Genomic DNA, 11,070 nt, shown 5'->3' with positions numbered 1-11,070 from the left:
TCCTTATATGGAGTTGTTCGTCTTATCTCTGCCAGTTCATGGAACATCTTGCAGTTATCTTATGTTTGCATAAACAGTCTCTGGTTTAGTTGGTGTTAGCGATTGTGGTTATCTTATCTTGTGTATGCTGTGTCTGGTGGCTGTTTGCCTAACCGTTACATTGGGCTTAACATAAATCTTAATAAACAATACCCTAGACTATAGTTTCTTACAACTATAAGGATTTATCTTGTACAAGAATTCTCAGTATGTTCTCTAGCCGTACTATATTTTTTCCTATGTATCATGCACCTCAATAATTTTCCATTGCTACTGTTACAAAGCCATCAAACTTAACACTACTTAGAACTGATTCTAAAGGTTTATATATTCCATTTTGTAATTTTGTGCCCCCTCTTGTATCAAATCCTCCCTTTTTCTGTCCTTTGCAAATTCTTTTGCAATGTTTTATATATTACCATTACCGTCTAAAGTCTTTTTGAAATAATTTCTCATTTCTTCTTGGTGCTTAATTTCATTCCTTTTCCAATCTTCATAATTTATCATAGATTGTTTACAACACCAGAGGGAACATTGTATTATATCACAAGTAATCAATATTAAAATAATTATCATCAATATTCCTGCAACCAGTTGCCTCAACCAGGAGGGATTAGGTAAATATGAAGTTAACTTTGTTTTCCTGTCCTTTGAGATCTTCAATCAATTTTCTATCTTCTTTTGAATACCTAGGTTTAGATTTCTCAGTTGTTAGTTTGCCGTCAGGGATTAAGGACATGATTTTAGATTGTTCAGCTGCTCGTTTGGCTTCAAAATCGGCCAAATTATTTCCAATTTCCTGATCAGAGTCACCTTGATGTCCTTTACAGTACATAATAGCTACTTCTTCAGGTAGCTGAACAGCTTCTAGTAATTGTAGAATTTCTGTAGCATGTTTAATCTGTTTCCCTTGTGTGTTCAAAAGTCCTTGCTCTTTCCAGATAGCACCATGTGCATGGACCACACCAAATGCGTATTTAGAATCAGTCCAAATATTTATCCTTCGATCTTTAGCCAATTCCAGGGCTCTTGTTAATGCTATTATTTCTGCCCTCTGGGCAGAGGTGTTAGCAGGTAAATGTTTAGCTTCTATTACCTGTTAAGTGGTGGTAATGCCATATCCTGCCTTTTGTTCACCATTTTTCATGAAGCTACTACCATCAGTAAAACAAGAATCAGCATCTTCCAGAGGTTTTTCTTTCAAGTCTGGTTGGCTCGAATACACAGTCTCTATAGTGGCCAAGCAGTTGTGTGTTTGTGGTTTTGTCGATCATTTCTGCAAAAAGGATGCTGGATTCACAACATTAGTGACCACAATTTCTATATCATCTTGTTCCACAAGGGTGGCCCGGTATTTTAAAAAATGTGAAGGAGATAACCAGTGAGCTCCTTTCTGTTCCAGGACTGCTGATACAACATGGGAAACTAGTACGGTAAACTTTTGTCCCAAGGTGAATTTGCAAGCCTCTTCAATATTCATGACAACTGCTGCCACAGCTCTTAAGCATCTGGGCCATCCTTTGCTTGCTTCATCCAGCTGTTTTGACACTGCCCTTCTGTAGGGTCCTAGTTTCTGAGCAAGGACCCCCAAAGCTATTCCTTTTTTTTCATGGGAATATAGCCAAAACGGTTTAGTCACATCCGGAAGTCCCAGAGCTGGAGCTCTCATTAACTCTACCTTTAGATTTCTAAAAGCCTCCTCTGCTGAATCAGTCCATTTTAAAGAGGGAGGATTCCCTTTTAACAGTTCATATAGTGGTCTTACCAGAACACCATAACCATAGATCTGAAGTCTGCACCATCCAGTCATTCCCAGGAATGTCCGGAGCTCCTTGACGGTCGATGGTCGTGGACTCTGGCAAATGGCTTCTTTTCTAGCAGCTCCAAGTTCTCTCTGTCTTCCTGTTTTTTCATATCCTAGGTAGGAAACTCGGGTTTGAATTAGTTGGGCCTTTTGTTTGGATACCATTCAGTCCCAGAAAATTTAATAATTCCACTGTCCACTGGATACATTCTTCCTTTGTTTCTGTAGCAATTAACAGGTCATCCGCATATTGTAACAGCGTCCCCGTCTGAGTAGGTGGCTTCTATGATTCTAGTTCCAGCGCTAACTGATTTCCAAAATCGTTCAACTGTTTTTAAACCCTTCAGGTAATACCGTCCAAGTTAATTGAGTTTCCCTACCTTTGTCAGTATTTTCCCATTCAAACACAAATAAATTTTGGCTTTCTTTGGCCAATGGTAAGCAAAAGAAAGAGTCCTTTAAATCCAAGATGGCAAACCATTTCTGATTATTATTCAATTTAGTCAATAAGGTATATGAATTAGCTACTACTGGATGAATATCCTCTGCAATTTTGTTGATTGCTCTGAGATCTTGAACTCATCTGCAACTTTTCCCATCATATTTCTTTACTGTCCAGGTAGGAGTATTAAATTCCAATTCACATTTGTCCTGGGTTCAGCAGTAGCAGTTATTTTTCTCCTTCTTAGTAGCTGGTGCAATGCTGTGTTTTTGATTTTTGGCCTGGGAACAGTGCTGATAATGCCAATGTTTTTAGTTGCTGCTTAAATGTTTGGTCTGGCCAAGGTCTTTCTGAGCCTCATGCTCGGCCAGGGAGGAGGGGAAGCTAGGAGGAAGCAGAGACAGGACACCTGACCCAAACTGACCAAGGAGGTATTCCATACCACAGCACGTCATGCCCAGGATGCAATGGAGAGTTTCCCGGAAGGGCTGGTTGAACTGTGGGGTTGGACGAGGTATCGGTTGGTGCTCGGCTGGGGGGAGTGGGGCGAATTATTGGTCAGCTGGTGTTGAGGTGTTGTATTCTTTCCTCTTGTTATTTCCTTCATCATTATTATTATTGGTGGTAGCAGTAGTGATTTGTGTTATACCTTAGTTACTGGACTGTTCTTATCTCAGCCCGTGGGAGTTGCATTCTTTTCGATTCTCCTCTCCATCCCTCCAGGAGCAGGGGGAGGGCAATAAGGGGGGGGAGTGAATGAACGAGCTTTGTGGTTGGGTTTAAACCACGACAACATTCAGTTCATAATCTATATTTTAAAATTTATAAATGATTTTTTTTATTCCCTTTGATCTTCTAATTTTAAGGGATATTGTTTTATTCTAATTGGGCAGCCCCCCCCCCCCCCCCCTTTTATTTCCACTTCAACAGGCAACGCATTTTTTGCCTTACCTGGAACTTCAGATGTCCATGCTCCCAGATATACCTTATTAAGGATTTCTTCTATTTCGGGGAGGTCCTCCTGTTTGCTTTTCTGCTGAATTAAAGATAAACACAAAACTGCAATTAATTGATTGTTTTTAACTCTAAATTCCATTTTGCCTTCTTTACATGTTGCTTCTTGCCCTAATAAAGATTTGGAAGAATTTGGCATACATAAAAATTTATGCATTCCTATTTGTTTTCCCAATTTGTACTTTAAGGGTTTGAGAAAGAATGCCTCTCTTTTTTTTTTTTTTTTTTCCTCTATTTCTTGGTGGCCAGTAGCTCCCACATCTGTAACAAATTCTTTGACCTCTGATTTAACACCGAATAAGTTGCTGCTGTATCCACTAAAATTCCACTTTATTTCCTCTAGTCCCTAGTTTTAATTTAACCAGTGGATCTGCTAGGGTAGATTTCCCAGGTCCCCATCAGTCCAGTTCCAATTCAGACACTGGATCCACCCCATGGCACTCCCCCCACCAGGGCAGTCTCACTTCCAATGTCCAAACTCCCCATAGCACCCACACTGATCGGGTTCCACAGAAGTTGAGCCCACTCCCCCACCTCCACCCGACATTCCTTCTCCACCAGTTTCAAAGCAACCACCACAGCTGTGGCTATAGCACAACCTAGCATTTTCTTTTCTACCTGTTCCCGATTCCTATACGCTCTCCATGCTTCCTCCTTCACTCCCGTCCACATTTATTCAACAACCCCTCAGTCCCATCTGTCACCATGTCTATTCCCACTTGTTTGCCTGCCCTAGCACCCATCCCGTGTTCCAAAACAGGAGCTGCCAGAGCTCCCCTCCTTTCCCCCTTGGTTTTCCTTTTTTTTTTTTTCTCCCAGCTGCTCACCCTGCTCTGCAGTGGCTGCAAATCCCTGCCTCTGCAACAACACTTCTGGATTAACCCTTTCTTAACTCTGAATGCGAATGTGCTGCTTGTTGCCAGTGACAGTCATCTCTTCCTCCTTATCAATATCAGATAGGACAGATACAGAGCGTGCTCCTCTCAGAGGTATCTGTGATGCATAATTTTCCAACCTATCTTCCTGATTACTGTTTTTTAACTTTAAACATCTTTCCCCAATATCACAGGCTGAACAACATCTCTCCATCTTAACTTTTAGTTTTTCCCTGTCCTTTTCCAAAGCCAAAATTAAAGGATCTGGCAGAGCTATATTAATTTTGCATTCAGTCTGTCAAGCCGGGTGGTTTCTTAAAGTGAAAAACATATCTGCATACATTACTTCATTCCATTTTCCTTGCCACCTCAAAACCAACATTAATTGTAACCATGTATTATAGTTTAGAGTTACATTTGTAGGCCATTTTTCCTGATCTTCCAAAGTATACAAAGGCCACCATCGGATACAATATTTTACCAATGTTTTCTCATTTACCGAGCCCCCAGGAGACCCTCCAAGTTCTTTCCAGTGTGCCAAAATGCACCCTAAAGGACTCTTTTTCATCATCTCTTCACTCTGCTGATTTTCCATTATCTATCTCGCATTCACACACACCCTAGGGATCCCACAGACACACTCCACACAGTTACAACACTTGAAACAGAGACAGAGACTATAATTCTATCAAACAAGCCACAATTAATAACACAGTTATAACATCCTGTCACCAATACCAAATTCACAAGACCAAAATCCTTAATGTAACAAACCACAAAATAAATCAAACACAAACAAGATCCAAAACCATTTCCAAAAGATACCCCTGCGTCTTGTAGGACCCAAACCACAAGATGCCCCCTACTTCGTGTGGGTGTATACCGGTAAAATCCAAAACCTTTTCTACAAGACACCCACTGCGTCTTGCAGGACCCAAACCACAAGAAGCCCCCTGCTTCTTGTGGGTGTATACCAAATGGACACTAGCAGCCGGGTATACGCCTTTACCTACGAGATTTCCTATCTCGATTTACAGAAGGCTTCCTTACCTTGTGTACGCTTACCAAACCAAACCAATTTAGCCTTTATGTAAGATGCCCCTTGCACCTTGGAGAATATACAAATGAAAAGAATACCTTTTATGAAGATGGTCCTTGTCTGCTCCTGCAGTGATCTGAATGAGTCAAGGGGTCCCTCCGGGAAAAAATCCTGAAGGCCCTAGGGAGCCCTGTCCTCAGTGGGTCCTGCAGCCGAGGAGAGAGGGTCCCGTCTGGGGTGCAAAATTGCTTCAGAGAAAACTCCAGGAACAAACTTGCCAAGAAAGTTTTCAAGCTGACAAGCAGGTATTCTTTATTGCAGTGCCGGGAGACACGGGGGATAGCTCCTCCTAACAGGTGTCCCTGTATTGCTACACAAGCCGACCTTATATAATCACTGGGCATACATACATATTCATGAGGTTACGTATGGATTACATAATTTTCCAGAAAGTTCCCTGCATGCGTACAAAATTGTGGTGGTGGTCTCTGAAGGTGGTTTACTTCTTCCAACAATCTTCATCACTTCTGGCAGCCTTTCAAGCACACACAGTAGATGCTTATACCAGCTTAATTGGTTCGTTAGCACCAGAGACATAATAATCCTCCTGTACTCCTACTTATCAGTTAGTTTAACTGTAGCTCATCCTGGACACCTGCCATTCCCAGATACTCCTTATCCTTGCATCTTGTTCTTCTAGACTGTTTTTCTTAAAACTATGTCAACTATAATGATTTATCTTGTACAAGAATTCTCAGTATGTTCTCTAGCCGTACTGTATTTTTTCCTATGTATCATGCACCTCAATAATTTTCCATTGCTACTGTTACAAAGCCATCAAACTTAACATTACTTAGAACTGATTCTAAAGGTTTATATATTCCATTTTGTAATTTTGTGCCCCCCCCCCCTTGTCTCACCGGCTGTCAGAGAAATTACATATATGGCTGGTTTCATCTAGTTTTATGATTACTGGGGCATCCAACTGTGCCAAAGGTGAAAAGTATACTACGAGGAAGACTGCTTACTTCATCCTCAAGGCCCCTGCCCACAATCACCAGAGAGCAGTGCGCAGACGCAAAGAGGAGGAGACTTATGATAATAAGTTCCTGGACCTAGTTATAATATTCCCTGCCTATACGTGGGAATTATGAATATGTATATGGCTAATGCAATAGTGAAAGTATATCAACCTGTGAAAAATGCTAATCAGTGCACCTCTGGCTACGGTCACGCGCCCAGCGCTGTTGCTTTTGCTTTATTGACTTTGTCCCTCAATAAAACCGTGTTATTTCTATTAGAGGAGTGAGCTCCAATTTCGTCAGTTTGCTCAGTTTCTTCTGGTCTCATTGGCGCTTGCAGGTTATATCCTGGGCAAAGAAGGGGACTCATAAAGCAAAAGTGGGGAAGGGCTCCCAGGGAAACCACGGTCACCTGTAATACATGTACATGAAGACCCGGACAAGAAAATGGACTGTAAGTATTGTTCGGTTAGGCAGGAATATGGGGGTGATTGGTGTGTGAATGAGACACTGACCGGGTAGCCTGGATCTGTGAAGACACGGAGTGGGTATCCTGGATCTGTGACACGACTGTGGAGTCCTTGCAACTGTGGTTCCAATCTCCCACGAGGGAACTGGCCGGTGAAGAGACGAAGTGAACGAGTAACTAAGAAAGACTCCCCAGGGTATAAGTATGGGACAAGGGGCAGTTAAGCCGAGTCCTGGGAAAGAAAGGAGCAAGAAAATGCCGGCTGAAATACCCCCGGACAGTCCACTGGGGGGTTATGTTAGCTAACAGGGAATATGGTTCAGGTACAAAAGGAAGGACAAGATAAAGAAATTCAACAGGAGGAGATGCAAGACTAGGGGTGTCAGGGGCTCTACCTCCTGGGGAATATCAGGTAAAGGGGGCACCTGTAAGTCATAAGGAGACGTCCTATGTGAGGTAAAGAGCGCGGGTGCTCGCCTCAAGGGTTGGTTTGGTAGGGTTTCGATACAAGGGTAACTGTACTAACAGCTTTACAAACCTTTGGCAGGTAAACAATGGCTTGAGATTTATGTGTTACCAATTACTGGCTTAGACGACATTCTGTGTGAAGTGGGTGATTGAGAGACTAGCCCTTGTTTGAATGAGTGTTTTGTGTGAGTGAGACATAGCATAGCTACGAATGGAATGTGGAGTCCTGATCCATGGTTTTGTGTTCTCCACAAAGAGAGCAGCCGGAGATGGACAAAGCGTATACATCCTTTGAAATTGAACCTATTGTTGAGTTTTGGTGTCCTATCCACCGTAGTGTTGTGTGTAAACCAATTTTTGACTTTGAATGTTTTGTTTGTGAGGATAAAGTGTGGGGGAATTTGATCAGAATTTTTGGCATGTTAATTGTGTTAATGGAAATTGGTCCGATTGAGACTGGATTGAACGTTTGGGCGAATTAGTACGAGTAATTTGTGGTAATTTGAGATAACTAAAGAACCAGTAGAGCAATATAGGAGTTAACTGTCAAAGTAGTGTTCCAGCTCCCTGGCTTGGGGCTCGAACTAGCCCTTGCCCTATCTGTCATCACTGTAGCTTGTATATCCAAGCTAAGTGTCCTGCTTGTTCAAAATATATTATCTCTTATGGTGGGAAATGAGGTTTATTTACAGAACTGTTTGGAATTTAGGTGTATCTTCTGTGGGTGCAGCACTCCGTTATACCTTTTACTCTGGGTAAAATGCTATTGTTGTAGTGCTAACTGTATCATATATCCTTAAAGGATTACAATGGGAGTAACACAGACAACAGAGTGGGGGAATTCTCAGAACAAGCCCGTTAGGTTGCATTTTAGCTCCACCAGGAGAAACTGTGTATAAGAAAACCCTGATCAAATATTGTAATCAATGGTGGCCTTTACATAAATTGGAAGATGGGGAAAAGTGGCCCTTCAATGGAACTTTTGAACTATAATACATTGTTACAATTGATATTGTTCTTAAAGCGACAAGGAAAATGGGATGAAGTGACGCATTGTCCTGGGTTTACCAGGAGCCGTTTTGCTCCTTCTTAGTAACTGGTGCAAGCTCTGTGTTTTGACTTCCAGCCTGGGCAGAGAGCTGATAACACCGATTGTTTTTAATTGTTGTTAAGTAATGTTTATTCTGGCCAAGGACTTTGTGAGTCTCATGCTCTGCTGGGGACGAGGGGAGGCCGGGAGGAAGCAGAGACAGGATACCTGACCCAAACCAGCCAAAGAGGTATTCCATACCACAGCTCGTCATGCCCAGGGAGGTAACTGGGAGTTACCCGGAAGGGGACTCTCTCTCTTCGGGGGGGGGGGGTTGAACTCGTTCGGCGGTGGTATCATATTCTCTTGTTATTTTCTCTTATCAATATTATCATTGGTGGTAGCAGTAGTGATTTGTGTTATACCTTAGTTACTGGGCTGTTCTTATCTCAACCCGTGGGAGTTACATTCTCCTGATTCTCCTCCCCATCCCTCCAGGAGTGGGGAGGGTCGGGGGGGTGGGGGTGAGTGGACTAGCTGTGTGGATCGGTTTAAACCACGACACGCATGCAGATATGTTTTTCACTTTAAGAAACCACCCAGCATGACAGATGGAATACGAAATTAATATAGCTCTGCCATATCCCCTAATTTTGGCTTTGGAAAAGGACAGGGAAAAACAGAAAGCTAAGCTGGAGAGATGTTGTTCAGCCTGTGATATTGGGGAAAGATGTTAAGTTAAAAAAAACAAAACCAAAAAAACCCCAACACCACCACCCCCTCCCCCCCCTCCCCCAACCCAGAGTAATCAGGAAGATAGGTTGGAAAATTATGTATCACAGGTACCTCTGAGGGAAGCACCCTCTGCATCTGTCCTATCTGATATTGATAAGGAGGAAGAGATGACTGTCACTGGCAACAAGGAGCAGATCCACATTCAGAGTTAAGAAAGGGATAAAACAGAAGTGCTGTTGCAGAGGCAGGCATCTGTAGGCCCTGCAGATCAGGATGAGCAACTGTGAGAAAAAAAAAAAAAGGGAAAACCAAGGGGGAAAGGAGGGGAGCTCACACAGCTCCTGTGTTGGAGCATGGGATGAGTGCTGGGGCAGGCAGACAAGTGTGAACAGATATATTGACAGAGGGACTGAGGGCTTGCTGGACCCACACTGGACAAACCCTTTTATTTGTATGAAGCGATATTTATTAATAACGATGATTTAATAATAATGGTGGACAAAAGCCTAAACCCTGCTCAGTTCTTACATGGGGAGCAAAAAGAAGGTTTAACCTATAACTGTTTAGAGGTTATACAATACCAGACCAAGATGAGGGAGGATTTAATGGAACAGGCCCTCCCGGAAGGTGAATGAATATATAGAATCATAGATTCATAGAATAGTTAGGGTCGGAAAGGACCTCAAGATCATCTAGTTCCAACCCCCCTGCCATAGACACACTAAACTATCCCACCCAAGGCTTCGTCCAACCTGGCCTTGAACACTGCCAGGGATGGAGCACTCACAACCTCCCTGGGCAACCTATTCCAGTGCCTCACCACCCTAACAGGAAAGAACTCCCTCCTTATGTACAATCTAAACTTCCCCTGTTTAAGTTTGAACCCATTACCCCTTGTCCTGTCACTACAGTCCCTGACAAAGAGTCCCTCCCCAGCATCCCTATAGGCCCCCTTCAGATACTGGAATGCTGCTATGAGGTATCCACTCAGCCTTCTCTTCTCCAGGCTGAACAGCCCCAACTTCCTCAGCCTGTCTTCATACGGGAGGTGCTCCAGTCCCCTGATCATCCTCGTGGCCCTCCTCTGGACTTGTTCCAGCAGTTCCATGTCCTTTTTATGTTGAGGACACCAGAACTGCACACAATACTCCAGGTGAGGTCTCACAGGAGCAGAGCAGAGGGGCAGGATCACCTCCTTCGACCTGCTGGTCACACTCCTTTTGATGCAGCCCAGGATACGGTTGGCTTTCTGGGCTGCAAGGGCACACTGCCGGCTCATGTTCCTTTTCTCATCGACCAGCACCCCCAAGTCCTTCTCCGCAGGGCCGCTCTGAATCTCTTCTTTGCCCAGTCTGTAGCTGTGCCTGGGATTGCTCCGACCCAGGTGTAGGACCTTGCACCTGTCATTGTTGAACTTCATAAGGTTGGTATCAGCCCACCTCAAAAGCGTGTCCTGGTCCCTCTGGATGGCATCCCTTTCCTCCAGCTTATCAACCGGACCACACAGCTTGGTGTCATCGGCAAACTTGCTGAGGGTGCACTCAATCCCACTGTCCAGGTCAGCAACAAAGATGTTGAACAAGACCGGTCCCAACACCGATCCCTGAGGGACACCATTCGTTACCGGTCTCCAGCCGGACATCGAGCCATTGACCACAATTCTTTGTGTGCGGCCATCCAGCCAGTTCTTTATCCACCGAGTGGTCCATCCATCAAATTGATGTCTCTCCAATTTAGAGACAAGGATGTGGTGTGGGACAGTGTCAAATGCTTTGCACAAGTCCAGGTAGATAACATCAACTGCTCTACCCCTGTCCATCAGTTCCATAGCTCCATCATAGAAGCCACCAAATGGGTCAGGCAGGATTTCCCCTTAGTAAAGCCGTGCTGGCTGTCACCAAGCACCTTGTTGGTTTTCATGTGCCTTAGCGTGCCTTCCAGGAGAATCTGCTCCAAGAGTTTGCCAGGCACAGAGGTGAGACTGACTAGTCTATAATTCCCTGTGTCATCCATTTTCCCCTTCTTGAAAATGGGGGTTATATTTCCCTTTTTCCAGTCGTCGGGAAATTCACCTGACTGCCATGATTTTTCAAATATGATGGCCAGTGGCTTAGCAACTTCATTCGCCAGCTC

This window comes from Lathamus discolor, chromosome W (genome assembly GCF_037157495.1).
Source record: "Lathamus discolor isolate bLatDis1 chromosome W, bLatDis1.hap1, whole genome shotgun sequence".
NCBI classification, from domain to species: Eukaryota; Metazoa; Chordata; class Aves; order Psittaciformes; family Psittacidae; genus Lathamus; species Lathamus discolor.
This window is presented reverse-complemented; position numbering follows the sequence as displayed.